The 27520-nt window shown below is 37.0% G+C and overlaps 1 pseudogene; it reads right to left on the reverse strand.

Annotated features, from left to right (window-relative positions):
* LOC127207674 (mortality factor 4-like protein 1) overlaps nucleotides 1-25950 on the reverse strand; it is a 39149-nt pseudogene extending 13199 nt beyond the window's left edge.
* Between the last annotated feature and the right edge of the window lie 1570 nt (nucleotides 25951-27520).

Here is a 27520-nt window from a genome sequence, read left to right on the forward strand (position 1 = left end):
ATGAGAAAAGACACTTCCTTCATTGTTCACACAGGAAAAAGAACCCTGTTGCTGATCCCTGATTTTCTATTTCTTGACTTCAGAACTGTGAGGGAAAAAATTCCTGTTGTTGAAGCTACTCCAATCTGTGGCATTTAATTTTGGAAGCCCTAACAAACTAATATACTACACTCACACTTTGGGGAGTTTGACTATAATTGACTATTAACTATATTGATTGAAATAAACCCTTTAGTAACCTTAAAGGTATTAGTCTTAGGGACTGGAGAGATGGCTCAATATTTAAGAGCACTGGCTCCTCTTTCAGAGGACCCAAATTCAATTCCTAGTGCCCACATGGCAGGTCACAATTGTCTAACTCCATTTCCAGGGCCGCAGATACCCTCACACAGACATATTTGTGGGCAAAGCACCAATAATAAAATAATAAAAAAATCTTTTGGAAAATAACAAAGGCTTATTTAGCTAGTTTGTCATAATAGCCAGACAGAACACTCCTTAATCATCTCTATTGCTTTGTACCAACTCTATAAGTTACATGCAGCCACCATCAGGACTGTGTAATCATCTTTTGTATGTATATTTATCTCTCTATATTTATTCCTCACTGTATAGAAGACTTATATATCGTATATATTTTTATGCCAGCCTTGTATTCAGAGACAAACTACTGGGACAAATTTTCATAGCTATTTTGCATTTATTTCTGAGGTGTGTGTGTATGGAAGTGCTTGAGTGTACCTGCACATAAATGCATACTTATGCATGCATGCTGCTGTGTACACGCCAAGTAGCTTGTGCAGACCAACACATTGGAGTCAGTTCTCTTTTACTTCTTTGAATCTAAGAGTTGAATGGAAGTCATCAAGGCCTCTGTGCAAGAATCTCTGTCTTTCTCACCTGTCATACCTGCTTAAATTGTCTGTGTTGAAGTGGACTGCATCATTGAAATAGGGAAATTTAAAAATGTGTTTCCAACACAACTGTGAAACTTCAGAGTCATTTTTTTTTAATTGGGGCAGATTTTGGCTGTAATGAGTAAGAGCACAATCTGAGCATTGGGGAAAAAAAAAAAAAGAATGGCTGAATGCAGACTCACATGAAGATGCTTTGCATCAAAACTTAAAACATGAACTCCAAATTGCAGAAAGACAAACAAAAATAAAGAGCAACAATCCACGTGGTTACTCTCTTCCCTCTCTGTGTGTGTTTTATTTTATATAACATTTAACTTATTTTTATCTAATTTGAAATTTACTACTTACGCCCTTTCCCACCTTGACATCAGCTTCCTCATGGTGTAAAGACATTTTGATATTTTTTGGTTTTGATTTGTTACTGCTAGACCTGAGATGCATGTTAAAACACTTTAAGATCCTCAGAACATGCTCATGTCCTAGGGAACACTGCTGCATCCCCTGATCTCTGTGTCTCCTTTTTAGAGCTCTGTAAGGAGCTAGGCATGGAGAAGGAATACTTTGATGAAATTCCTTAAAGACAGCACCTTGAAGTTCTATGTTTTTGATAGTGAGATACACCAGTTGGTCCTCATTATATTGATGAAGCATTTGACAGGCTTTAGCTACAAAAGGATCCTTAACTCACAAATACATCTGGTTGTCAGGAGAGCTCACCTACAGGGACCTCAGTTATCGCAGAAGAAATGATTAGTGCCTAAGCTGTCCAGTTGTTGAGAAATCTGGGTCAACACTACCATGTATCTTCACTCCCCGTGTATGGCAACAATTCCAGTATTAACTAATAACTGGTTATCACTTTTTCCGATGCCTGTTAGTTCTCTCCAGAATATGTACTTTCATCTTTGTCCCTTTCAAAAAACATTCCCAATATATTCACACTCTGGGAGCCAAACCTAATACTGTACCTTAAGTGGTTAATAGGTTACTGTAATTCATTTTAGAGGTGAAATATATTTATCATAGAGAAATCATACTTATAATACTACGGGGCTCAGAGCCCTCTTTAGATAGTGTCTGATATTTAATTTCATTTGTTATAGTATTTAAGAGTAAAATATTCTGAATATGTGAATGCATCATTTAATATCCTCCAAAAAGAGAAAATCTGATTAAGGATGTACAGTCATGTTGACTAATTTCTGTGGATATAATTGATTGCATGACCATTTTCCTTTTTCAAAGGAGGGCTGTAAAACAGAGACATCTGTTTCTAAGTTCTATGAGGTCCCGTGTGCAAAGTCCACATTAATTGCATTTTACTTAGATGAGTGTGACCTTATGGCCTTTTATTTCTCACTTGCACAGAGGCCATGTTGCTTTCATCTGCTCTATGCCCAAGACAAGCTGTGACATTTTATGCTCAGAAAATACTGAGCACACAACCTGTGAGATAGATGTGGACTTACTGTTCTAAACGTTTACTTCTATGATTGCATTGCACTTTGACAGTTAATTTTTATTGGACAGTCGAAATCCTGCTTTTTTATTTTCAGCAAGGAAGGGATTTATGCAACTTGCCCTACTCAACTCTCATTTCCTTAAAAGGGACCCTAAAGTATTTTATAATTATCTTTATTAGTTAGAGCCTAACTAATAAAGAGCAGTCTAAAAAGAATTCTAATAAAAAAAAACTTCTATTAAAATATTTAAATAGTTTCAATTGACCATATTACCGGAAGAGGAAAAAATTCCTAATGGCTAAACCTTTTAAATCTAATCTGCCCTATACCATGTTTGAAAGCTGATGTGCCATTTACGTTAGATGCCAGCAGGCAAAATGTTTTATTTTTTCTCTTTTCTTATATTGTTTTTTTAAAATTACATTTCTCTTAAGCTTTTGAAAAGGAGATAATCTAGTGGTATTCCCAAGTTTCACACCTAAGTTAAAACACATTTCTGTATTCAGACTATCATGAAAATAACCAGAAATAAAAAACCAAAGTGAAAAGTACGCATATTTGTGGGGATGGTAGGCTAACAACACTTAGGCAGAATAAATCATGAATTTCCTGAAAAATAAATACACAAATTGTGTTCTGTTGGGGTGACAAAGTAGAAGATACCTAGAAGCCAGTCCCATAAGGGCTGAAGTCTCACCCTCTCCTCTAATAGTTCTGTGAACACAACAGCTATTTTATCTCTACTGGCTAGTGTGTCCTTCGATCATGATATCATAGGAAGAATAATCAATATGGCAGTTGTAAGTATGTATTGAGTGAAGACACATGATACATATTTCAACACACAATTATAGTGACCACCAATGAAATTCTAAGAAGGAAACTCCTTGCTAATTCAGAGAACACTTCACAGATTCCTTGGGGAGAGTATTTGATTTCTGTCTGGAGACTCTCTTCTTGACACTAAACTGAATATTCAGGCAAAATATAAAGATCTGAAGATATGAATATTTATATTCATGTGCTAATTATTTCATGCTGAGACTTGGTTAAGAACTTGAGAAACACAATCTTATAAAGCTCCTGGCTGTCCATGTTTTATAGAAGACAGTTTTCTAATTATCAAAAAAGAGATGTGCTTTTATCTTCTTTTATGTCTCAAAAGCTGCAACCACAGGAACTAGAATATATCATAAATCCCGAGGAACTCCATTTCTTTATCCTAAATCCAGTGGTGGTAATGCAGGCCTACTATAGAGATAACTACAATCATTATCTCAGACAATGGCCATGGAATTCCTTGAAGTCCTTAGTGCTGTTACCACTGTGCTACCACTCAGAAGTAGAATGCTTTGAGAAAGAATCGTGAAGGCATTAACCTCTAACAAAGTCATCAGCTGATCCTAGGGGGCACGACTCCGGGTGCCACTGAGGAACAGATGGCATAGGATGCTTCCTCCAGTTCCTCTCGCCCTGAGGATTGTACTTTCTGCTAAAAATAACAATGTGGAGCCATAGGAAGTGAGATCCAGTCCCAGAGAGAGGAAGTTCATGGGGTGGCACTAGAGAAGTGTGAAAGACCTCATCTTTCCAACTCTTTTCCCAAGAGAGTCACTGCTTAGCATTTAGCCTGTAGATGGTCAGAAACCAGCCCCACTGTGACTGAAGATAAAGCGTTCAAAGGTGTGGAGGAAAGCCTAAGCTCTAATAGCGTTCTCTAATTTCCCTCCTCTTAGAAACACATTTTTATGAATCCCCATGAACAACACAGCAAGGTCCTTTAACTATAGTAGGACAGAAGGTGAGCCTCTAAGTGTATCACCATTGAACGTCTTTGTGACTTGAAAGGAAGAAGGGTGCTCTCCTAGGCCAAGTGGATCAGCAATTCAAATGTGCAACAGGCCAGTTTAATAATTGTAGCAATGAGGGGAGAAGCAGTAACAAAAATCGCCCTATAAATATACTGCTGAGCTGTGGCATGTGGCATGTTAAGAAGCGCCCATCTTTGTAATTCTGGAACAGTGTGCTTTGAATTGTAATTATTCTGTAGCCTTTGGAACGATTTTGGGCATCAAGCATGATCTCCTTGTTAGCCAATAAACCTTTAATCACCCATGAAAACACCAAAACTATAAACTATTGAAATTTGATAAATACAAGCAACCAAAAAATTCCACTTTAAAAATGTAAGGCCCAACAACTGGAAGAAACAGTGCGACCTGTGTGGTGTTCCTGGGAGACATAGAAGTTGTGAAAATAGGTCTAAGTGCCGGCCTTGTCTACAGTATTTTGTCATTGTTTGCATTTCAAACACCTTCATGTTATGAAAGTTCAACGACCGTGCAGAAAATCTTGAGTCTTCTTAGGAGAAACCGTGGTTGAGCCCAGGATCTCAGAGCAGAGGATATCACTCTTGTTTTCCAGGTGAGGAATTACATATTAGGAAGGGAAACAAATCAGTGTCCTGGTAATGATGTAGACACTTAGTGGAATCTAGTGACGAGAAGATGTTACTTAAAATTAACTATAGTGTGGCTAAATTTCCATCTTCCCCCCTTTTTTTTCTATAAAGAGGAGGCATACACACATGGTTTTACAAATCTGGACAAGGACATACCAGCCTGTGTTTGACTCCATTTTTTTTTTCAACAAAAAATGTGTAGTCTTGGCTGTCCTAGACTAACTTTGTAGAGTAGGCTGGCCTCGAACTCACAGCAATCCACCTGACTTTGCCTCCCAAGTACTTGGATTAAAGGTGTGTGCCACCATAGCCGGCTCATGTGTTTAACTCCATTTAGCTGGTGTTTTCTGACAGATTTCCTTAGGCAAAGTACTTAATAAAAAGGTTTTAATGGATGGAAGTACAAGTGTGATCTCTTTTTCTCTCTATAGCAGCAATGAGTGCTTCCAAGAATCTCCCGATTTAGAGGGAACATTTCTGAAATCTCTAGAACTAGAGGGAAAATTAATATGGTCAAGAAAGAATGACATCACTGTGAGGATTTAGTGAGCTCAATTGGAAGACCAGCCACAGAGCAAAACCAAGCACCTAAGACAAATTCTATCTATGAATGACAATTTTCTATTTATAACTCACGTCTAATGGGTTCTTGTTTGGAATAAGGGGGATTTTCCAAAACCTGTCAAACTGGAAGAAAACATTGTGTTATGTATAAACAATAGTATTATAGTAAATCTAGTCTTGGAGATAGTTGCAGCCAAATTCCAAAAGTTTCTCTTCTTTGCTTTAGAGGAATTAATGTTCTATCTGAGTACACACTATTTAGGAGATAAAAAATAAGACTGGTGCCTTAGTTTGAGCACCAGCCAAGGACAATACAGGAGGTAAACTTTAAACCCCTTCCCAGATCTAGCCAATGGTCAGAATATTCTCCACAGTTGAGTGGAGAGTGCGATACGACTTTCTCACGTACTCTGGTGCCTCACTTTTGACCATGTCCCCTGGAGGGGGAGACCTGGTGGCACTCAGAGGAAGGACAGCAAGTAGCCAAGAAGAGACTTGATACCCTATGAGAATATATAGGGGGACGTAATCCCCCTCAGGAACAGTCATAGGGGAGGGGAATAATGGGAAAATGGGGGGGGGGAGGAAGGGGAGGATACAAGGGATGGGATAAACATTGAGATGTAACAAGAATAAATTAATAAAAAAAAAAAAGAAACACTAAAAAAAAAAGAAGCATAATAAAGAAAGGCAAAACCTTAGCCTCATCTCTAAGCCCAGAGTATCTGCAATTTTAGTTCTGAATATGATCATCATTGATATTAGTGTCTCTATAAAAATAAAATAGCATCTGAAGAAAAAAAAAAAAAGACTGAGTTTCAAAAGAAAAAAAAATAATTCACTTGGAAGCTGACTAGTGACAGAACAAAAAGTGTGCTACCAATAGAGTTGCTATGTCTTACAGAGGCAAGGTGACATGGCCTGATATGACCATGTTCAGCAGTAATCCATGAACAGATGTCCCTAAAGCTCACTCACTGTGTTTCATGTATATGTGTGTTGATGCATGTGCAGTGGCACCTGTATGTGTGATCATGCATGTACATTTGTGCGCGTGCATGGAGAGGGAAGAGAACAATCCTAGCCACTGTTCTGCTGGGGCTATCGACCTTATTTGTCTGTCTGTCTATTTTGACATAATGTCTTTCATTGTCCTGGAGTCCACATCAGGGAGATTGACCAACAAGCCTTAGGGAACCTGCTTTTTTTTTTTTTTTTTTTTTTCCCTTCTTAGCTTTGGAATTATGAGCACACAGGACTACAAACTGCATTTCTGAAATGGGTTCTGGGGGATTGAACTTGGGCCCTGCTGCTTGCAAGGCAAGTATTTTATCAGCTGAGCTATCCCAGCAGCCCTAGCTCTTTCATTCTTCTGGGCACAGCTCTTTTGTACAGACTAAAGGAGAGCCTACACTACACTTTATTCTACTTGAAAACAATGCATAGTAAACACTTTGCCTGTAACATTTATTATAGCAGGACTCTGTAGAAATATATGCTAGCAGTTTAGAAAATTCAGTTTTCACGTAAAATGTGTTCAAATATAATCCTCAATATTCTTAAAATTGATCAACCACAAAGTTCAAGTTTATGTTAAGTTGCTTATATCAATGACAGGCTGTATAGTTTTGTGGTTATTTTTGACAGAAGTGTGTGGAATGCTTCCATATGAAGGTGCATTTTGATGGCTAAAGAGAAAGGATAACATTTTAAAACCATAATTTCAGATAACTTCTTTTTTATGCAATGAGGAGACTTAACTTGGATGTCTTAGATACTACAAGCCAAAATCTGTACTTTGCAGAGCTTGGTCACATCTCTAGTATAACAAACCTGACTCTATGATCTTTTGTTTGTCTATGAATTAATATCCTGGGTAATCATCATTAATGTTCAAACAGATTCATTTTGGGTCAACTATTTACTGTTTTAATTAACTTGTTATTTAAGGCCTTCAGCGAAGGCCACTCTGATACCCTGGGGACTGAGACTGTCTCAGCATGAGCACTGACTTCTGCTTTTCAGAAGTGTCCACAGTTTCTTCTTCCTTTTTGTCCCCTAGAATCTCACTCTTTACCCAACTTCACACATGCATTCCCAGCAATCCTCAAATGTGATTGTGGACATGTTACAGAACCTTAGCAAATTATTCTCAAATGAATGAATGAGTACTTCTGGCCCATGAACCTTTATTTTAGAAAATGTTGAAACATTTTGAATTTTTGTATGAAATGACTTTAATTATACCACAAAGATATTAAGTACTATGAAAAAAATTATGATCACCAGCTCTTCCTTCCAAAACAGAATTCATAAACAGTATCTCATTTTATTTACATTGACTTGATTAACTTATTGATATAAATGTATCATTCAATTAATATACATGAGTATATACTTAATATACTTACTAATGTATATATCATCTCTATGACCTTGTTCTTTTCACAACTGAGTAATATTTCAGTGCATAGCATGAACAACACACTCTGAGCTATAGCTATAGAATTAGAACAGAGGGAGAAGGTGAGTAAGATAAACTTGAATTTTTAAAAATATAGCAAAAATAAAATACAATACAACAAAACAAAAACTATTACCTTGAATTTGGGCAACAAACAAATAGGATAAAAAGAACACTAAAGAAGATACAAGACTCATTCTCACACTCAACAATACCATAAAACAATAAACTGGAACCCATAGTATATATGCATAGAACCCATGCTGCTTCAGACCCTGGGAGTTTATAGGAGCTTTGATGGTGTTGATTTAGAGGCCTTGTTTTATTGGTGTTCTCTGTCTGCTTTGGCTCTTACACAGGTTCATGAATCTGAATTTTTGCAAGATTAATACCAATAAGGGTTCAAAAGGTTGTATTTTTCTTACTATGTAAGCAATTTTGAGGTTATGTGAAGAGAGCCACAGTAAAGTTGAGAAAGGACAAAAGTAACCTTTTCAGATATGAAAATAAAGTTTTGCCTCCTGTTTACTACCAATCAGAGTAGAGCTGCCCTAAAACATGACTTCTTCCAGAGATTTGGGGATTGAAAATGATGGAAGGAGAGTTCAGATCAGAGTAGCGAACATAGACCCTGAAAGACAGAGTGCTTTGATCTCATGTCAGTCCTCGTTTTCTGAGCAATCACTTCAGGCAAGACGCTTACCTGATTTTAATCCAGAGAGAAAATGATGATTCAATACAACATATGCTTAGTCCTTGGTGAGTGACTGCACACTGTCATTGCTAAAAGAGTGTGCTTTATGGTACAGGTAGCATTAGAGGAAGTGTCAGCTACTTTAGTGTGGGGTGTTAATTCTCTGTGGGACACTTTGGCAGTAATGGATGGGGAGTGTATGAACAGTACCATCATGTCACATAGGCAAACTATCACATGTGTTTTTTCTGTTATTATTTTTAAATTGTTCATTATTTTTCTCTTTTTACATATACATTTATGTCATTACACATATATACAGTAAACTAACCATAGCAACAAGAACCATGAAACAATCAGGAACTATATAAATCTTAGATTCTTAGTGTTTTGGTTATTTGTATTTGGCAGCCTTGAAGAAAACATCTTTCCTATCTTTGTGAATGTAAATCAATATCTATCATATCTCATCTTTATCAACTTAAAATATCTATCTAGACCTAAAAACATCTTAACCCCTGAACAACTAAGCTTAACTGTAAAACTAAACTATCTGGTCTTCAACCCCATCAGAGACTTGAGAAAGAATAAAATTAATTATTTGAGTAGATAGGAAGTACAGGTTAGCAGCTTAGAAAAATGAGAAAGTGACAGAGACAGTTTGCTGCCTAAACAGTCACCCCAAACTCTATACTTTTGAAGCATTGTCTTCAGTCTTCTGGCCCAATATATCTTATTCAGCCCTAAAGCCATGGTTGTTTAATTAACGAATCAAGGAAAACTTTTAGGATTGATGTGCAGTTTTATAAAGTTAGTGACTTAAAAAATTCTAAAGAAATTAATATTTCTCAGAGTATTTTAAAAATAGACTATTCTACACACAACTAGAAATTGATGAATAGTATCCCTTTAGTTTTACATGGTTGTAAACTCCAGTATCATGCCTGCTTTTTTAGTGCTTATGTTAGACAATGGTTGAGTGGTAAGGGTATGCCAGGGTATAAGGGTCACCAGTTACTCTTAGATTCTGTTTCCCATTAAGTGTAGGAAGCAAAGAGGTAAGTTGGGTAAGAATTGTATGACTTAAAAGTGTGGTCTACAAGCCTGCGGGGTTCCCAAAGGTGTTACAGTGAGTTCAGAAAACAATACATTAAACAATAATTGTTTTTATGCATGTGTAGGTAGGTATGTATCTGTGAGTGGGTATGTATGTGAGTACAGATGTCTAAGGAGAGCATAAGAGGCCACAGAATCCTCTGGAGTGGTAGGCAGAGGCCATCAAAATTCAATACTTTTTTTTACAATGCCATTGAGGGATTATTTGTCCTTCCCACTGGGATGGAATTTGCTATCAATGAGGAAGATGGCATGAACAAGATTGTTTCTTAGCCAACATAAAAGCAGCCATTCTGACCTGCACTAGCTTTCAGTGTGTTCTTATAGTTTACATCTTAGGAACCAGTAAAATCCTGTTCTGTTAAGGTCAAGTTGCTGGTGAGGACTGGCCGGTGCTATGTATTCTAAAGTTAATTATTTTTGTTGTCTTTTACAAGCAGATACTCACGTACCAAAGCAAAACCTTGCCTCCAAAATTATCCTTGATTGGCTAAATAAAGTTGCCTACACACCTGGGAGGGCAGAAGTGAGGTAGGCACAGCCAACGTCCAAGAGCTTGCAGGACAGCATGATCTCAGGAAGGAGAAAGTCAGGTACTAGAGAGGAGAAGAAAAGGCAGACCAACCATGGATTAGGTAAACAAATAATCATGTGGCTGGGAGGAGCCACTGATCTGAGGATCAGGGATGGAGGAATGCAGCCCAGATGAGAAACATGTGCAAGTGTTTATGGGATATTGGATGGAAGTAGCCCAGATAGGAATTTTTAGAGCAATTGGCTCGGGATGTGGGGCTGGAAGGCAAAAGACAGCTTAGGGGGATAGTTTCTGCTCATGTCCAGTGTATAGGCATATTACAAATCTAACAGGTGTCTGTGTCTTTTATTGATATGACAGCAGATTAAATAATTAACTGCTATAATAATTACATGTATTAATAGTACATATTAATCGCCCATTTTATACAAGTTATAAAATATGTTGTGTTTTTTCAGCCATAGAGTCTTTTTCCTAAGTACTAACATCTTCATTTGTGTAGTGAAAACATCTTTAGATGTCACATTAATGAGTTATCATGGCTATGCTATGGTCCAATTAAACTTTCTTTAAAAATAAAGCTACTCATGGTCTCAATTTGATGTGTGAGCTATTGTTTGTGGAATCTTCTATATTACATGGTGTAAATAAACCAATGAAACATACAGACACATGTAAATGCTTACTTAAAAGTGCTCTGGGTAACTGTGGGATGCATAATAAAACTCTGCCTCAAAAAGGAAGCAGTAGAAATTCTTGACTTTATTGAATCTCAATTCTCATGTATACATATGTTTCGTATTCTTTAACACAAGTAGATGGAGGCAAAAACCACTTTTAGTCCCTACTCAGGTGTGGCAACTACACACTCAAGTGTGTCTCCAGAAAATGGAGTCATGCAACTATCTCTTGTGGTCTAAATTTTCATTGATTCAGCATGGTATATAGATTTTTATGTGAAAGAATAATTAATAGATTGCCTTTGCTTGTTCACATTTTGAAGTTTTATAGACATTTCAGTGAGAGATGAAAGAAATCTAATAAGAAACTGTGAGATGATCGACTGTGGTATCCACAGGACATTGTCCTCTAGGGGAAGGCTCCCAGAACTGAGATAATCGTCTTAGAAGCCAGAAAGCCAGAAGATTGCTTTCTGAGAATATGATAACTTCTTCCTAAAGGACATATGCTGATATACGGAGTTCAGTGATTATAGTGCAATGGCTACAATTCCACTTTTATCAAATCAGTAATGCAAATGCTCTTTTTATTTCCTCAGATGAGGTGATGAGATGAGAGCAGTACCCAAGTTGTGTGAATACATGGCTTGGGCTGGGCCCAGAGCTTCTTTCTTCATTTTTTCTATCCCTAGGCTTGGAAGGTTCTAGCTTTTGTAAAATCTAATCTTCTATCCACTTGCATCTTGAAGGCTCCAGCTTCCAGCCTCCACCTGTTAACCTAGTCCTAGAATGCTTCAGTGTCTGAGACTTAACTGCTGAATAAACTTACTCTGTCTAGTTCTTTCTGAACTCACACTGGCTGCTTCAACTCAGCTGTTCTGGGTCAAACTTTTCACCAACTTGACTGATTAAAACTGGCTTTTCTTAGCTTCTAACTGAATTGCACTGCTCAGCCTCAAAATTAACTGGGGAAATTTGTTCTAATCTCCTGGTTCCTCATTCTCTGGCTAGTTCTCTCTGCAACCTATCTCTATTAAACTGTCCTCGTAAAACTGCCACACACACTACTCACCCTCCACTATTTTTCTTTCCGTGCGCTGTTCTTAAGGAGCTTCTCTTTCCCATGCTGTTCTCTAAAGAGTTGGGCCCATCCTACCTGTGATTCATTCTGTCAAACCTTTCAGTGATTTGTCACTTTGTCTACATCAGCTGGATCACATAGACCTAGGTCTTTAGATGTGATCTCTTGTCAGAGCAGCCATGTTGCTGAATTAAATACATTAATTTACCCATTTACTTACCAAAGATTAATAATATGCCATGTACAATGGAAAACGACTATTTCTATTAACTCTTACAGCTTAAATTATAGACTGGAAAATAGAGAACCTATTAAGTGGATGGTGAACTCAGCCCACTATAACAAGTTCTATTCTGGGGTGTGTGTATGTACATGAATTCTTATTTGGCAATAAATAAATAAATAAATAAATAAATAAATAAATAAATAAAATTAACCTGTACGTTAAGACAAGATTTGATTAGAAAAGGAATATGAAATGTTTTCATAAACATAACTAATATGCCTGAAGTCTGAAAAAACAAGTAATACATATTAAAGACTTAAAAACGGCTAGAATGCACAGAGCCCAGTGAACAGGGGTAAGTCATGTAAAAATGAGGAGTGACTAGTCATCAGATGATTGTAATATATTCTGGGACAAAATGAGTGTTTAAGTTTATCCTTAAAAGATATGCAAGTGAATTATCGTTACTATGTTGGGCTTAGCATTTTAAGATCAGCATTGAAAAATCATTCTGGTTGTAACAAGGCCTAATTGGAATCCATAATCTCAGTCCAGAGGCCCCCAGCAGACAGTCCAGGAGAGAGATGGTGTGGACAGAGCTTTAGAGCAGGCAGAATTGCAGTAAATATGAGGCCAAAGCAAAGGGCCAAGCATGACTGAGGTCAGCTAAAATGACGGTTGGAACGTTAATGACAGAAAGGCCTATGTGCACAGTGGTGTGGGCTAGTTCTTATCCAAACACTTATGCCATTTTATCAAAGTTCCCAACTTGTTTGACCATTTTCTATATCTTAGTCTTTACATTTCTTTCCAAAGAAAACATTTTAAGGTCTCTGGTACCAGAAATGTATTTGACCAAATTTAAATACTTTCTATATGATGCATAGATATCTGATCTTTTGGTAACAAATCAATGACAAATTCACTTTTAAAATGGTCTTCACTCTATATATTTTACCTTTTCTTAAAAATGAAAACAATTTTGCAAGCTAATGAGGTAGACATTAAAATTACATTTTGGCTAAATAGTAGGCAATGCAGAATATAAGCTATCTTTAACTATTTCCAGAGTTTTTCCCTACTTTATTCTTTAAAGTTACATATTATCAAATTTACCTATTTAATTTAATTGGTTAAAATACAGAATTTAAATGGAAAACTTCATGATTGCACTATTTCTACCCACTATGTTTTCTCTTTTGAGTCACCATAGTTAGTTAAAATAAAAAATCATTGAAACAGAAATTGTCAAATTATTTTATTTCATTTACTGCTTTAGTATATACGTGTGTGTGTGTGTGTGTGTGTGTGTGTGTGTGTGTGTGTGTCTTGAATTATTATTTCTCCGACTGATGGTGTTCTTTTACTCATGAAAACCATGAAGCATATGTCTCAGTTTCTTTAGCTGTAAAAGAAGATTTTTTTTTCTGTCTGAATTTTCTTTTCTTTTTTTTGAAAATTTTCAAAAACATTAAATGACTTGATTGATAATGACTAATTAGCTTACAAATTTAAGTATTTTCCTTCTCTATAAAATTTTTGAAAGATTGTATAAATTGAGGCAACTGTGTTTCTTGAGAAGCCTATACAACTCTTGGATGGGTACTAGTGCCTTTATTTGATCAACACTCACTTGCTTCAAAAACTAACTAATTGAATAGTGGTTAAAAGCAAATGTCATATAATTTTTAAACTATTAAACCTTATATACACATCAGGAGTTGCTCAAATCCATCAAAAGAATATTTGTTGACCTACCACAGGACCAAATTTCAGTGCCCAGTACTGTGTTGGGCAGCACAAAATTGCCTGTAACTTCAGCTCTAAGAGGTCTGACTCCATTTTTTTAAAATCCTGGGATCTGTGGCCCCTTTCTCATACTCTGTGATAGCTAGCACAGACACACGCACACACACACACACACACACACACACACACACACACATGCACACATACAAGTACATAAATACAAAATAAAAATAAATCTAAAACAAACGATCAAAATGGACATATCTAATATTTTAAAAATGTATATCTGAGGTGTAATTAATTAATTTAATGCCATGTTTGTTGAAACCTTAAGTAAATTAAGGTTAAGTAAAATATTCTGATCAGTGAAATATCACATTTCTCTTTAGAAATGGTTCTTCAGTGGATGAAAATGTTTTCTTGGAATTCTAATTTAAAGAAAAAATATTTTCTCCATGTTTCTGAACAAAGAACGAATTAATATTGATAAAGTAAACAATTCATTATTTAATACATGTAGAAAAATGTATTTATTTCCCTACACCTTAGATGAAGTTGGTGTGCTTCCTCCCCTATTTTCGTCCATCTCTTCTCTCTACCCAAGGGGTGAGGAGGTCAAATTTCATCCAGGGCTAAGCTGGAGGTTATGAGGTTCCTTCTCTCTGTGTTCTGCTGCTCGGTGTGTATCTCCTGTTAGATTCTTGCCACTGAGCCTCTGGCACTAGTTCCTCATCCGCATTCCTGGCAATCCTTCATAGTATCTGTTAATCTCATGGTATCCACAAGTTCCCTCCAGCCTAAAGCCATGCTGATGGGCTTTTCTTTCTGAAGCTGGGAGTCTAAAGTCTCTTCTGCCTGCTGAGTGGCTACTGTCTTCATGCTGTGATTTCCTTTATCATGCATGTTTTTTTACTTTGGAGCTTGTTTAAATAAACAAGGTCACTATTCCAGCAAACAAGTAGCTAAAATCTAATTTATTATCCTTTTCCTGGCTTCCAATTTTTTCCTCAACCTGTATCTTATTTTGCGTACGTTATAACAATAGTCTCATAGTTGGGTTGTTTTAATTGTCCCTGGACAGCTACAATCCATTTTCAATTGGCCAATTATGATAGATATTTTACGTGTCAATTTGAATAGATTTAAAATCACCATGGACACCAATCTCTGGGCATCTCTATGGAACAGTTTCTAGACTGGATTAATGGAAGTGGAAAGTGTCAATAAAAGGTAGGGAGTGTCATACCATTGGCTAAGTCCCAGATTGAAGAAGAAAGAAAAACCAGCCTCAGGTGCAGTAGCAATCTGTGACCAGATTCTTCTGGCTCCTGGCACCATGTTTCCCACCATGCTGGACTCTGCCCTGGAACCCCGTGCCCAAATAAACCTTCCTTTCCTTAAAATGGTTTTGTCGAGTGTTTTGGCTACAGCAGGAAGAAAAGTAACCAGGACAACAGCCAATGGCAATACATTGCTAATTTTCTGCTCACAACCATTCAGAGCTTTCTGTTTCACTGGGAGCCAATGACGGAACCTAAAACTACCATAGAGCTCTAATTCTCTGATACTCTGAACATGCTCCTCCTTGCAAACTTCAGGACTTGGTACTTTCTGTGACTGAACCACTCTCTCTGCAGTTGTCCACATGACTTACCCCTCCACAGCTTTCTGATACTTTCTTGGGTACAAGGCTGACATTTTTGGGCCATGCCCTTCACAATCACCACCATGCACCAATCTATTCAGCTCTTATGCTCTTTGCACTCTGTGTTCTTCTCTGTGGCACTTACAGAACATTGTTTGTGTTTTTATTTAGTTTAGATCTCCCACTTAAATGTCAACTGTTAAAGAGTGTGAATTTAGCCTTTATTTTGAACTGTTGTTTTCAGTGTCTGAACTAACAGCTGTCCTCTAATAGCCACTGCAAAATTGCTTGTTGGATAAATCATTCAATATAGAATGATAATTACCATAATATCAGAGAAGCACATACTTCTATTAAAATGATTTGAAATATCATCTTTAAAAGGCAATCTGACAAAGGTCACCCAAATAATGTGGTAAGAAATGGCATAAAAATAAGCAAATAATCATGGTGACTATTATCTGACACAGAAAAGCATTTTCTTAGTGCTCTTCTTTTAACAAATAGATGTATATTCAATGATGATGAGAACTGTGAACTCTTCCCTTCAAAAATAATTGTCACAATTTACACTTGCAAGCAATGTGCCCAGAATCCCTTAAACTAAAGCCTAACAAAAGACCACTCAGCAGCAAAGAGGAAGCATTTGACGCCTTCTCATGGAAATTAATGAAGAGGAGAATGACTTTGCTTATCTTAAATAAAAACCCCTTTCCAGCCTGCATATGCTTTCCAGTGAATGAGATATCTGTGTTTAATTCCTTCATTCATTTTTCAAGTTCATGATTTTTCTCTTTTAGAGTTTTCACTTGAATATAATTGACAAGTAATGCCTACTGGAAATTCATCATGCATTTTAAGAAAATTTATTCACCCCTCTCCCTTTTTTTTTTTTTTTTTTTTTTTTGGTAATATTATTTACTTCACATCCAGACCTCAGTTTCTGCCCTCTCCTCTCTTCACAGTCCCTTCCCCCCATCTCTATCTCATCCACTCTTCCTCCATTTTGCTTTAGAAAAAAGTCTGGCTTGATAAATATCAGCCAGCTGTGGCACATTATGTTGCAGTAAGAATATGAGCCTCTCTTCTATTAAGGCTAGGCAAGGCAACACTTTATGGGAGAAAGGTCCCAAAGGCAGGCAACAGTGTCAGAGACAGGTCCTGCTCCCACTGCTAGGACATCCAAAAGAACATCAAGTAAAAACTCTTACATATGTGTGAAGGGCTTAGGCTAGTTGTCACCAAAAGTCTCCAACCCCCGCCCCCCCAATTCTACCAGACTTTTAGAGAAGAGATAATACCAATACTCTTCATATTTTTCTACAGTATAAAAACAGAAAGAACACTGGAAAATTCTTTTTATGAGGCCATAGTAGTCACCTGATACCTAAACCACATAAAGACTCAACAGAGAGAATTTCAGACCAATTTCCCACATTAATATTGATGTAAAAATATTCAATAAATACTCACAAACCAAATCAAGAGCACATCAAACACATCATTAACTATGACCAAATAGGCTTCATTCCAGAGATGCAGGGATGGTTCAACATACAAAAATGTATCAAAGTAATCTACCTTATAAACAAATCGAAAGAAATAGTTCATCTCATTAGATGCTGAAAAAGCCTTTGACAAAATCCAACTCCTCTTCGTGTTTAATCTTGGAGAGATCAGGGATATGCACACCTAAACACAATAAAAGCAATATACAGTAAAGTTCATAGCCAACAGTAAATTAAATGAAGACAAATGTAAAGGGATTGGACTAAAAGCAGGGACAAGACAATTTTTCCGTATCTATTCACTGTATCACTTCAAGGTTTAGCTACAACAATAAGACAACTAAAGGAGATACAAACTGGGAAGGAAGCAGTCAAGTGCCACTATACACTGATGACATGGTACATACATAAACAACCTCGATAATTGGACCAGAGAACTCTTAAAGCTAACAAATACCACCAGCAAGGTGACTAGTTATAAAATTAACTAAAACAAACAAACCCCAAACCAAAAATGGACTTAGAACAAAAGCAGGGACACAGCACACTCTATAATTGCTACAAAACATATAAGATACCTTGGCATAACTCTAACCAAGTGAAAGACCTGTATGAGAAGAGCTTCAAGTCTCTGAAGAAAGACATTTAAAAGTATATCAGAAGATAATAAGGCCTCCCATACTCGTGGATCAGTAGGATTAACAGTAAAAATGGCCATTTTACCAAAAGGAATCTATAGATTCAATGCAATTCCCATAAAAATTCCAACACAACTTTATAGACCTTAAAACAACAATAATCAATTTTATATGGAAAAACAAAAATCCTAGGATATCTAAAACAATTCTATACAATAAAGGAACTTCTGGAGGTATCAGCATCCCTAATTTCAAATTGTACTACAGAGCAAGTAATAAAAATCACGTAAAATTGGCATAAAAACAGATAGATTGGTCAATGAAATTGAAATGAATTTCAAGAAGTAAATCTACAAACCTACAGATATCTGGTTTTGAAGCCAGAAATATACATCAGAAAAAAGAAAACATCTCCAACAAATGGTTCTGTCCTAACTGGATGTCAGCAGGTAGAAGATTGTAAATAGATCAATTTTTATCACCCTGAACAAAATTAAAGTCCTACTTGATCAAAGACTTCAATATAAACCTGAATACACTAAATCTAAGAGAAGAGAAAGTGAGGAATAGCCTTGAACACACTGGTACAGGAGATAACTTTCTGAACTGAACAATGACAGCTCAGGCACAAAGATCAACAATTAATAAATAGGACCTTGTGAAACTGAAAGGCTTTTGTAAGGCAAAAGGTACTATCAGTAGGACAAAAGGGCACCCTAAGGAATGGGAAAAGATCTTTACTAACTCCACATCTGACAGAGGGCTGCTATTAAAATACATGAACTCAAGAAACTAGACATCAACAAATTAAATAATCCAATTAAAATGGGGTACAAGTCTAACAGAGAATTCTCAGTAGAGGAATATTTATTGGCAGAGAAGCACTTAAAGAAATGTTCAACATCCTCCGCCATCAAGAAATGCAAATTAAAATTACTCTGAAATTCTATTCTATCTTATGTCCATCAGAATGGTTAAGATTTAAAAAAAAAAAAACAAACCTCAAGTGACAGGACATGCTGGTGAGGATGTGGAGAAAAGGGAATACTCCACTGCTGTACAACCACTGTGGAAATAAGTCTGGAGTTTTCTCAGAAAATTAGGGAGAACTCAACCTCAAGACCCAGTTATAGCACTGCTGGGCATATACCCAAAAGCTGCTTCACATACCACAAGGACATTTGTCTCAACTACATTCATAATGGATTTATTCATACTAGCCAGAAACTGGAAACAATCTAGATGTCCCTTAACCAACGAATGGATAAAAAAAAAAAAAAATGTGGAACGTTTACACAATTGAATACTACTCATCTGTTAAAAACAATGACATCATGACATTTTCAGGCAAATGGGATGAAACTAGAAAAGACCATCCCAAGTAAGGTTGCCCAGACCAGAAAGACAAGCATGGTATATATTTACTTATAAGTGGGTATTAGCCATATAGTACAAGATAACCATGCTACAATTCACCGACCCAAAGATGCTAAGGAACAAGGAAGGCCCAAGGGGGTAGAGGTGATTGAATTTCATCAAGAAGGTAAAACAGAATACACGCTGTATGCATGCAAATGGGGAAGGGAGACTGGATAGCTGATGGAAATGGGTGCCATCAGGTGTGGGGAGGATGGAGGGAGAGAGTACTGCAAGAGACAGCTGGAATCATGTGGCATCTTTGAGATGACATTGAAACCCAGAGCAATGGAAACTCCCAGGAATTGATGAGGATAAACCTAGCTAAGACTCCTAGCAATGGGGAATTGTGAGCCTGATCTAGCCATCTCCTGTAACCAGGAAAGACTTCCATATAGGAATTGAGAAACCAACCCAGCTACAAACCTTTGACCTACAATTGTGCTGGTGTAACCATGGTACAGAAAATGTGGGAATGGACAACCAATGACTGTTACAGTTGATGTCCAGGCCATGAGAGGGACTGCACTCCTTATACTGCCCAGAAGGCCAGGAGCCAGAAGCTGGATACCCCAGAGACCCACAATAGAATTAAACATGAATAGCAAAAAATAAAAATAAAAAAAAAAGATAGTTTGCTGAAGTCATAGATTGGCATCTAGGTCAGTTGTTATCAGAGAGGTTTTACCCAACAACTGATGGAAACAGAGAGATCCACACCCAAATATTAGGCTGAGCTTGGGAATCCAGCAGAAGACATGGAAGAAGAATTGCAGGAGCCAGAGGGGTCAAGCACACCATAAATAATTCTTCAGAATCAACCAACATGAGGCAGCAGGGGCTTACAGAAAAGCCTTTTTCTAACTCCAACTATGAATGAAAGACTAAGCATCAGCATTAAAATAAAACAGTTACTTGACCATGTTCACCTTTCTAGAGAATGACAAAGCCTGGCACAAAGTCAGATTTAGACACGTCTAAATTGTTTCTCTCCTATTACCTGTGACTATCTCAAATGGTTGGAATGGCATGACAAGAGCCTATAGAATTTAATATATACACTCATGTGAAAAGACAGAGCCTTTAACTAACTAGTTAGACATCATCTCAGAGTGAGGGAAGATTTTAACTATTCTAAGCTGAAGTACATAATTAACTTGACTTGTTTGACATTTAAAAATGGGGTACTGAATTAAAGATGTGTTCTATGTGGGATTATTTTTTATGGTTAATCATGAGATCATTATTTACTATCAGAAGAATGAAAGAAAAGGATGGCCTTTTGGTTAGGGTGCTATATATATCAAAACATTTCATGTTCAGGAGCCTCTAGAGACTTTGACTGATAAATTCGTTTCTAAATTTAATTTTATTCCTCAGTGATGCTTCTAATTCTAGTAGGCTTATAAGAGCCACTTGTTTGTAAGGGATATGGCATATTGATGAGACACGGAATACTAAGCAGGATGGCATTGATATGTGGTGTGACAGCAAGATGACATGATACCAAGACATCAAAAGTCATGACAAAATCTGAAATGAAATCAAATGGCAGACGCAAGCAAGTGGATCAGAGGGATGGAACTGAATAGGCGTATGTAACAGTCTCCTAAGAAACAGGAACATCCATTTTACACACAAATGGTAGTTTGTTTAATAGTAGTTCATCAGAAAACTAAGAATCAGGTAAATATTATTACATATTATCAATTTTTTTCACATTAAAAAACTAATTATCAGGACTGGGGAGATGACTCAGTAGATAAAAACATATACTTCTCACGCAAAGGACAGAAACTCACTTCCTAGGAGTTACCTCGTGTGGCTCACGACCTCTTGAATTACTAGCTTCATAATATCCAAAATATTTTTCTGCTCTCCGAAGGCACTGCACTTATGTGTACAATACACCACATAAACAAAAAACTTGAAGGGTAAAATTAAAATATTTTAATTTCTGTTAAAAATATTATTTTAAGACATTTACATGTTTTTTTATATTAACAAATCCCTTGCTAGAGAAAGATAAGTCAAGTAAAACTTAAGAGATTGAGGTCAAATATAAAAGCTAATTGGACAACTCAAAGAAAAACAGAAACTGCGTTAAAACGATAACTCCAATTTGGGATGTTCAAATTAATGATTACTTGAAAAGTGTTTACAATAAATTGCTATAATTATCTTAGAATCATGTCACAATAATTATTTTGGCTTGCTAAGAGCATAGCATTTGTGTGAGTTTTTTTCTTATGCTCTTTTCTTGTTTTTGATTGTAAAAGAGAATAAATTGAAACACACAGAAAGCTCCATATAGTTTAAGCCTGAGCAATTCTATGACGTATCACGTACATTCTATATGCAGAACATGTGGTCTTTTGTGTGCTAAGTTTCAGGGGCTTGCAGATGGAGTCTTCATTTCACTCTGTGTTTCTTGAAGCAAACATAAGTGCTGCTTTTTTATGATGCAAACATTTAACCTGGCATTAAATATTTTCATATAAACAATACTATTCACACTGTAAACACTGACTAGGATACTGAACCAACAGCTGACTATTAGATATTCTGGGAAGGCAGCTTTGGCTTGTGAGATCATACAGCTCAGTTGGAAGTATTGAATGCGTGGTGTACTTCTTACACTAGGAATAGAGGGCGACCTATAATTATTTGGTTGATAATTATAACACAAGTCTTGTTACATAATAGAATGTAGTCACGGATGTAACAATGGACATGAGAGTACATGAGAATCCTGAAGATGAGAGATGTATCCAGGCCCATGAACTGAGAACGCTATCCTGTGATGTCAAGAAGTACATTTAGCCAGGCGGAAAATAAAGGAAAGACAATCCAGAAAGGGACACCCAGTTACACTTTTAATTCTATGCATTTCTTACATGTTCTACTTTATCACATTATATAAGCCACACCGTGAAAAATCAGTTTTCCATTTATATTTCCTTATAAATTGTTAATGCGTATGGCCTTTTTTTGAGGAGAAACGATTTACTTTCTCAGTATAGAACAAATTGTATTTATGTATACAGTCACACATATGCATATACATATTGTGTGTATGTGTGTGCATATGTGTATGTGTATAAAACACACACTAAACACAATTATTCATACCCACTTAATAGATTTATATGGAATAATCTACACTATATAGACTACAGTTATCTAACTCATAATAATATTGTGATAAACTATCACAATTTAAAAATATACAACTCACCAAGGTCAGTTATTGTTGCCCATATGTGGATGGACATGGGGCCACCCAATAGAGTATGGAATTCCCATCAGTGGCCACATCCTCAAAAATCTCTCTCCTTCAGAAACCGCCATGTAATTAACCCTCTATACTGAATGGGGCCTGAAGAAACTCTACAGTACATATGCAGGAGTTTTGGCTGGCTTCATCTTGTAGCAGCTGGTGTAAATTCATGACTGTAAACTATGCCATGTCCAGTTAAACAGAAATTCTTAGTACCAGCTCCTAAATTCTTTCCACCACCTTAAGACTTCTCTTAACCTGGGTGTGTGTACAGGGAGGCAAGGAAAGCTTTATACAGATGATAAGGTTATGGATGACCACCCAGCCTTTCGACCAGTCATATATCTTTCCGTTTACTGCAACCCACTGGGAAAGAGAAGCTTTTTTGACAAAACATGAGAGTAAATCAGGACCATGGATATATTTAGACAGCAATTTGTGAGCATGCTTGTTTAGCAAAACAGTAGAAGAGTCTGCCGTCGGGCCTTCTTGCCTACCCATGAGCTATGACAAAGTTTGGCACACCTGACATAGAATCCTTCCTGTGGAACAGACACCAAATCTAACCAGAAAGTGGTTAGTCACTCGTAACATTAATGCCTGCCACCATTGCACAAGTTGGCACATCTTGCTTGGTAGGTCATATTGTAGCATTCAGGGTCTTGACCCTGGTAAGATAATTTGATATCTTTCCTCCCTGAGCAATCCTGCATGGCACCTTGTAGCACTTCGAAATGTAGCCAGCTGAGAGAAAGTTTCCTGTTCAGTTTGACATTGATTTCTCTTATGTCCTTGAGCCACAGAGCATGTTGTCTTCAGAAATAAGAAAATGATGTTGTTTTCCTCGGTTCATCTGGGACATCATGCTAATCATGTTTAAGATTACTGTCACACACATTTAATCAAAGCTTCTTGCCAGGTCTATAGTGGTCTTTTCTCACTTCTTATTCTTGATTTTTCTAACCTGTGTACTATGCCTGTCGAGAATGGCTGATTTTCATTTTCAAAGTAAAGGAAAGAACCCTTTACTTTAATATGTTTTCCAATCCAGATGTACCACTCTCAGGAGTTGTCCTGGCATAGTAGACTCACTAGCTTCTATCACGAGTGTCATCAACAGTACTCTGTACTTTTCTACATTTCTTATGTTTTAGTTGACTGTCTAATTCTCAAGAGTAGCAGTTTTTATTTTAACTTATAGACATGTACCCTATCTCCCAGAGCTTATTACTCAGAACCAACATCCCCTTCAGCAAGTGAAGGCTTAACATAGAACCAAATTTCCTTTCCAAGTTCTGTTGCATCACACAGTCCAAATGATTGTCTCAAAAGTGTCTACTCCCATTAGCCTGAGATGGTGGCTTCAGTATGCTCAGAACATAGTGAACACACATGGGATTTCTCAAAAAATTCTTACAGTGTTTTACTCATACTACTTCTTAATGTTAGACATTTTTTAGCTGGAAGTAGTTTCAAGGAAAATGTATCCTTTTGTTAATTGACTTACTCTTCTTTATTTTATAAATATTTTAAAATATGCTTTCTCATCTTCCCAGTCCCTCTTACAAGTTCTTTCTTCTCCTGCTTTCATGTCATATGCATTATATTATCATCTCTTCATGATCCCCTATATCATTTCATGTTTTATACACACACACACACACACACACATGCACACACACACATGTGCACATGCTCACACAAACACACATGATTCCATATAAGGCAGAAAATGTCATATTTATCTATAGGATTCTGGTTTATTATAATACAATAATTCATTTTTTTGAAATATAAAGAAATTTATTGAAAATATGAAAAGGGACTCCTATAAAATTGACTTTTCCATAAAGCTGTAGCTACGCAATGCACTGAATTTATCATGTTGAAACATGCATTAGACACAAATACAGAAACCATGAAAACAAGCCACCATTCTTTAACAATTAAGCAAAGATAAAATGCCTAAGGAACAACACGAGTGACTCACAGAGGATGGGCTCTTTAAGCACCATAAAAAAAGAGCACAGATGGATGAGTGTTCAGTTATATACACTGAAGTGAACCTTTGGCACTAGGAAGGAGAGCACTTTGAAATAGAGCATTAACACATATGATAAAAGTGTGTCGGGTCAAAGGAACAGAACCACTGGCATTCAAAAGCAGCTTTGTCAACTGGGTAATAAAACACTCTACAGCGTGTCTCTGTTGTCCATCACTGAGTACACTGGTGGAGACTTTGAAATGAAAAAAAAAAAAGAAAGAAAAAGGGAGCAGTGACTCCTTTTATTTTCTCTGTTTAAAACAAAAACAAACAGCAACTCTGTTATACACCAACGGTCTTCAAAGTATATCATTTGTACAAGAGAAGGACTAAGAACCAGACTGTGTACAGAGATCCAAGCATGAGTGAGAGAGAGCACACCCCTCATGGCTTTCCGATGGGAGTCAGGAGGAGCCACTTCATAGTCACTGGCACTGAGCAAAGTCGCAGAAGGTTTGCCAGGTACTTGAGGAAATCACGTTGATGGTGCAGTAACAAAGCAAGGCTTTTCTCATTTAGAGGTGTATAGGCCAACATCACTCCAATTCACACAAATAATCTCAGCAAATGTGGCGCTCCATACACCTGGGATGTGGGTGCATGGGAGTGAGCTGTGAGAATTTCAGCATCCTGTGGCCTCTCAAATTTGTAGAGTGGATGAGTGCCCAACATCACATTGAAGTACTCCTTCATCCTGGCCACAACCTCATTAAAAGCATACTGCTTATTATCTGTATTTCCTCGAGATTTCTTATAATTTGCATAACCCTCCAAAATGGAACCCACGTTCTTCTCTTGGCAGGAAGATAAAAAAAGCTGTTTTTTCTCTGGTGATCAAGTTCCAGTCATCCACAAGGCATGGTTTCAGCTCTTCAGGAATCTTTACTTTAACTTCAATTCTGTTCATGAATGTTACTTCATTTTCAGCTGTAGGGTCTATCTGGGCTCTTTTCTTCCTAGGAGGCTAAGGCGTCTCACTGGTCCTGCCACCATCTCCATTTCCAGGTGTTTTCTTCTTCTTCTTCTTCTTCTTCTTTCTTCTTCTTCTTCTTCTTCTTCTTCTTCTTCTTCTTCTTCTTCTTCTTCTTCTTCTTCTTCTTCTTCTTCTTCTTCTTCTTCTTCTTCTTCTTCTTCTTCTTCTTTGTTTTCACTTCAAAAAATTTCTGTTGCAGACATGATGTCTTCTTTACTGGAGCAGCACCTCACATCTTGCCCTGTGGATATTGTTCCTGATTGGCCTTTTGAAGTTCTCACTGTTTCTGCAAGTTGGTGTTCACGTAGAGTACTCTGCTTTCTGGAACCCATTCGTCCCAAGTTTTATTCCAACCACTGTAATGGATAAAGTATTTCCCTTGTTTATCTTTTATGACAACCTTTACACACTTTGTTTCATAAAGAAGAGGTCCATGAAAGCCCAGCACTCGCTCGCCCTGTCGGAATTTAGGCTTTGGGTCCTGCTTGGGCGCCATTTATACGTCATTCACAGCCTCCTCCTTCTTGCACAACCCCGGACTACTGCCCCCTACTGTCTACCCCACATAACTTCCAATACATTTTCTTAGTGGCATGTTTTCATATGAGTTTTAACACGGGTTAATTTTTGCTCTGTTAATTCAGTATAGTTCAAACTTCAAGGCACTATATTTAGATCATTTTGATTCAATTTAGCTTCTTCCCTATTAGGTTGCTATTGCTGTTGCCTGTCCTAAACAGACAAGTAGAGACTCTTCTAAAGGCCATAGTCTTTTCAGTTTAAATAAGATGTGCTGGAATATTTATCCTGAAGCTTGCTCTATGTTTGTGAGACAGACTGTTATATTCATCTATGCCTTGGTTACAAATTGAGCATGGTAAGACTGCCTACATGTCAAATGAAGTTACTGTCAACAGCCAGTAAAATATAATCTGTACGAACACTTACTACAATATTACCAGCATCATAAGCAAATTTGTTTCTACTATATTTTTTCTTCAATATTTTTAATCAGTTTTGCCAAAGGTATCGGGATGAGTTTACTTACTGCTTAAAAGTAAGTCCCACCCAATCATGGTAAGCATTAAAGCATTAGCCAGATTGCCTGAGCCTCGTGTGAATATTAATGACAGAATTTCTATCAGTAGAAGTATTATCTACTCCTATAACAAAACCTATAAACAGAAGAACACAGATAATGAGGAGAAAAACTTCTTTTATCGACAAAACAACAACAACAACAACAAAAACCAGCAAAAATCCCAGCTGTCTGGGTTCCTCTGGTCAATCCAAAGAACAGTACACCCAAATGCTAAGTTATAAGATATATTCAGTCATTAATTCTGGAATATGGGAAAGATTAAGATTTCTATTGCAGTAGCTTGCTCACTGTCTAAAATTCATTTAGATATGAAATTTTCTGCTTATCTGGACTTATGTGGCTAACACAAAAGTCAGCTCAGAATTTGATGCTTTAGCCTGGAAAAAAAATCTAGCCAATAAAAGTTTACTTGGAACTTAATTTCCTAGATTAGGACGTCATGGACAGAAAGGGCAAAGGGTACCAAAACATGAAGTATAGGCTATTCAACTGAGATTATCAAATATTTATTGAGTTTCTCTCTATTTGTAGAGCCCTGAGCTATGAGGCACAAAGAATTTAAATCCAAGCAAAATGCAGTCCCTATTATCAAGGAGCATATGAGAGAAGAGAAGTGTTAGCTGCTGTCATTTCTTCGAGCAGGGAGCTGGGGTGAAGGAGCTTCAGAAGCATCCTTGAGAGAATATTTGGTGCATTCAGCAGATTATGATGGAATCTCAGTACACGCCGGCTCATATTTAATGTCTGCATAGAACATAGGGTGAGGTCAGGTTGTGGAAGTCTATAATGATGAAATTTCCTTTATATATTGCACCATCTTAATGAACTCTGCTTTCAGTGGGACAGAGTGGATTGGGAACACCTACAGTCCTTCATGAGGAAACTCAACAAAGTGAAAAAATATATGCTGCCAGCTGTTTCATGTACGTGGAGGATTGCACAAGTAATGACAAATGAAGATATT

The sequence above is a fragment of the Acomys russatus genome, chromosome 24 (assembly GCF_903995435.1).
Source record: "Acomys russatus chromosome 24, mAcoRus1.1, whole genome shotgun sequence".
In the NCBI taxonomy this organism is placed as follows: Eukaryota; Metazoa; Chordata; class Mammalia; order Rodentia; family Muridae; genus Acomys; species Acomys russatus.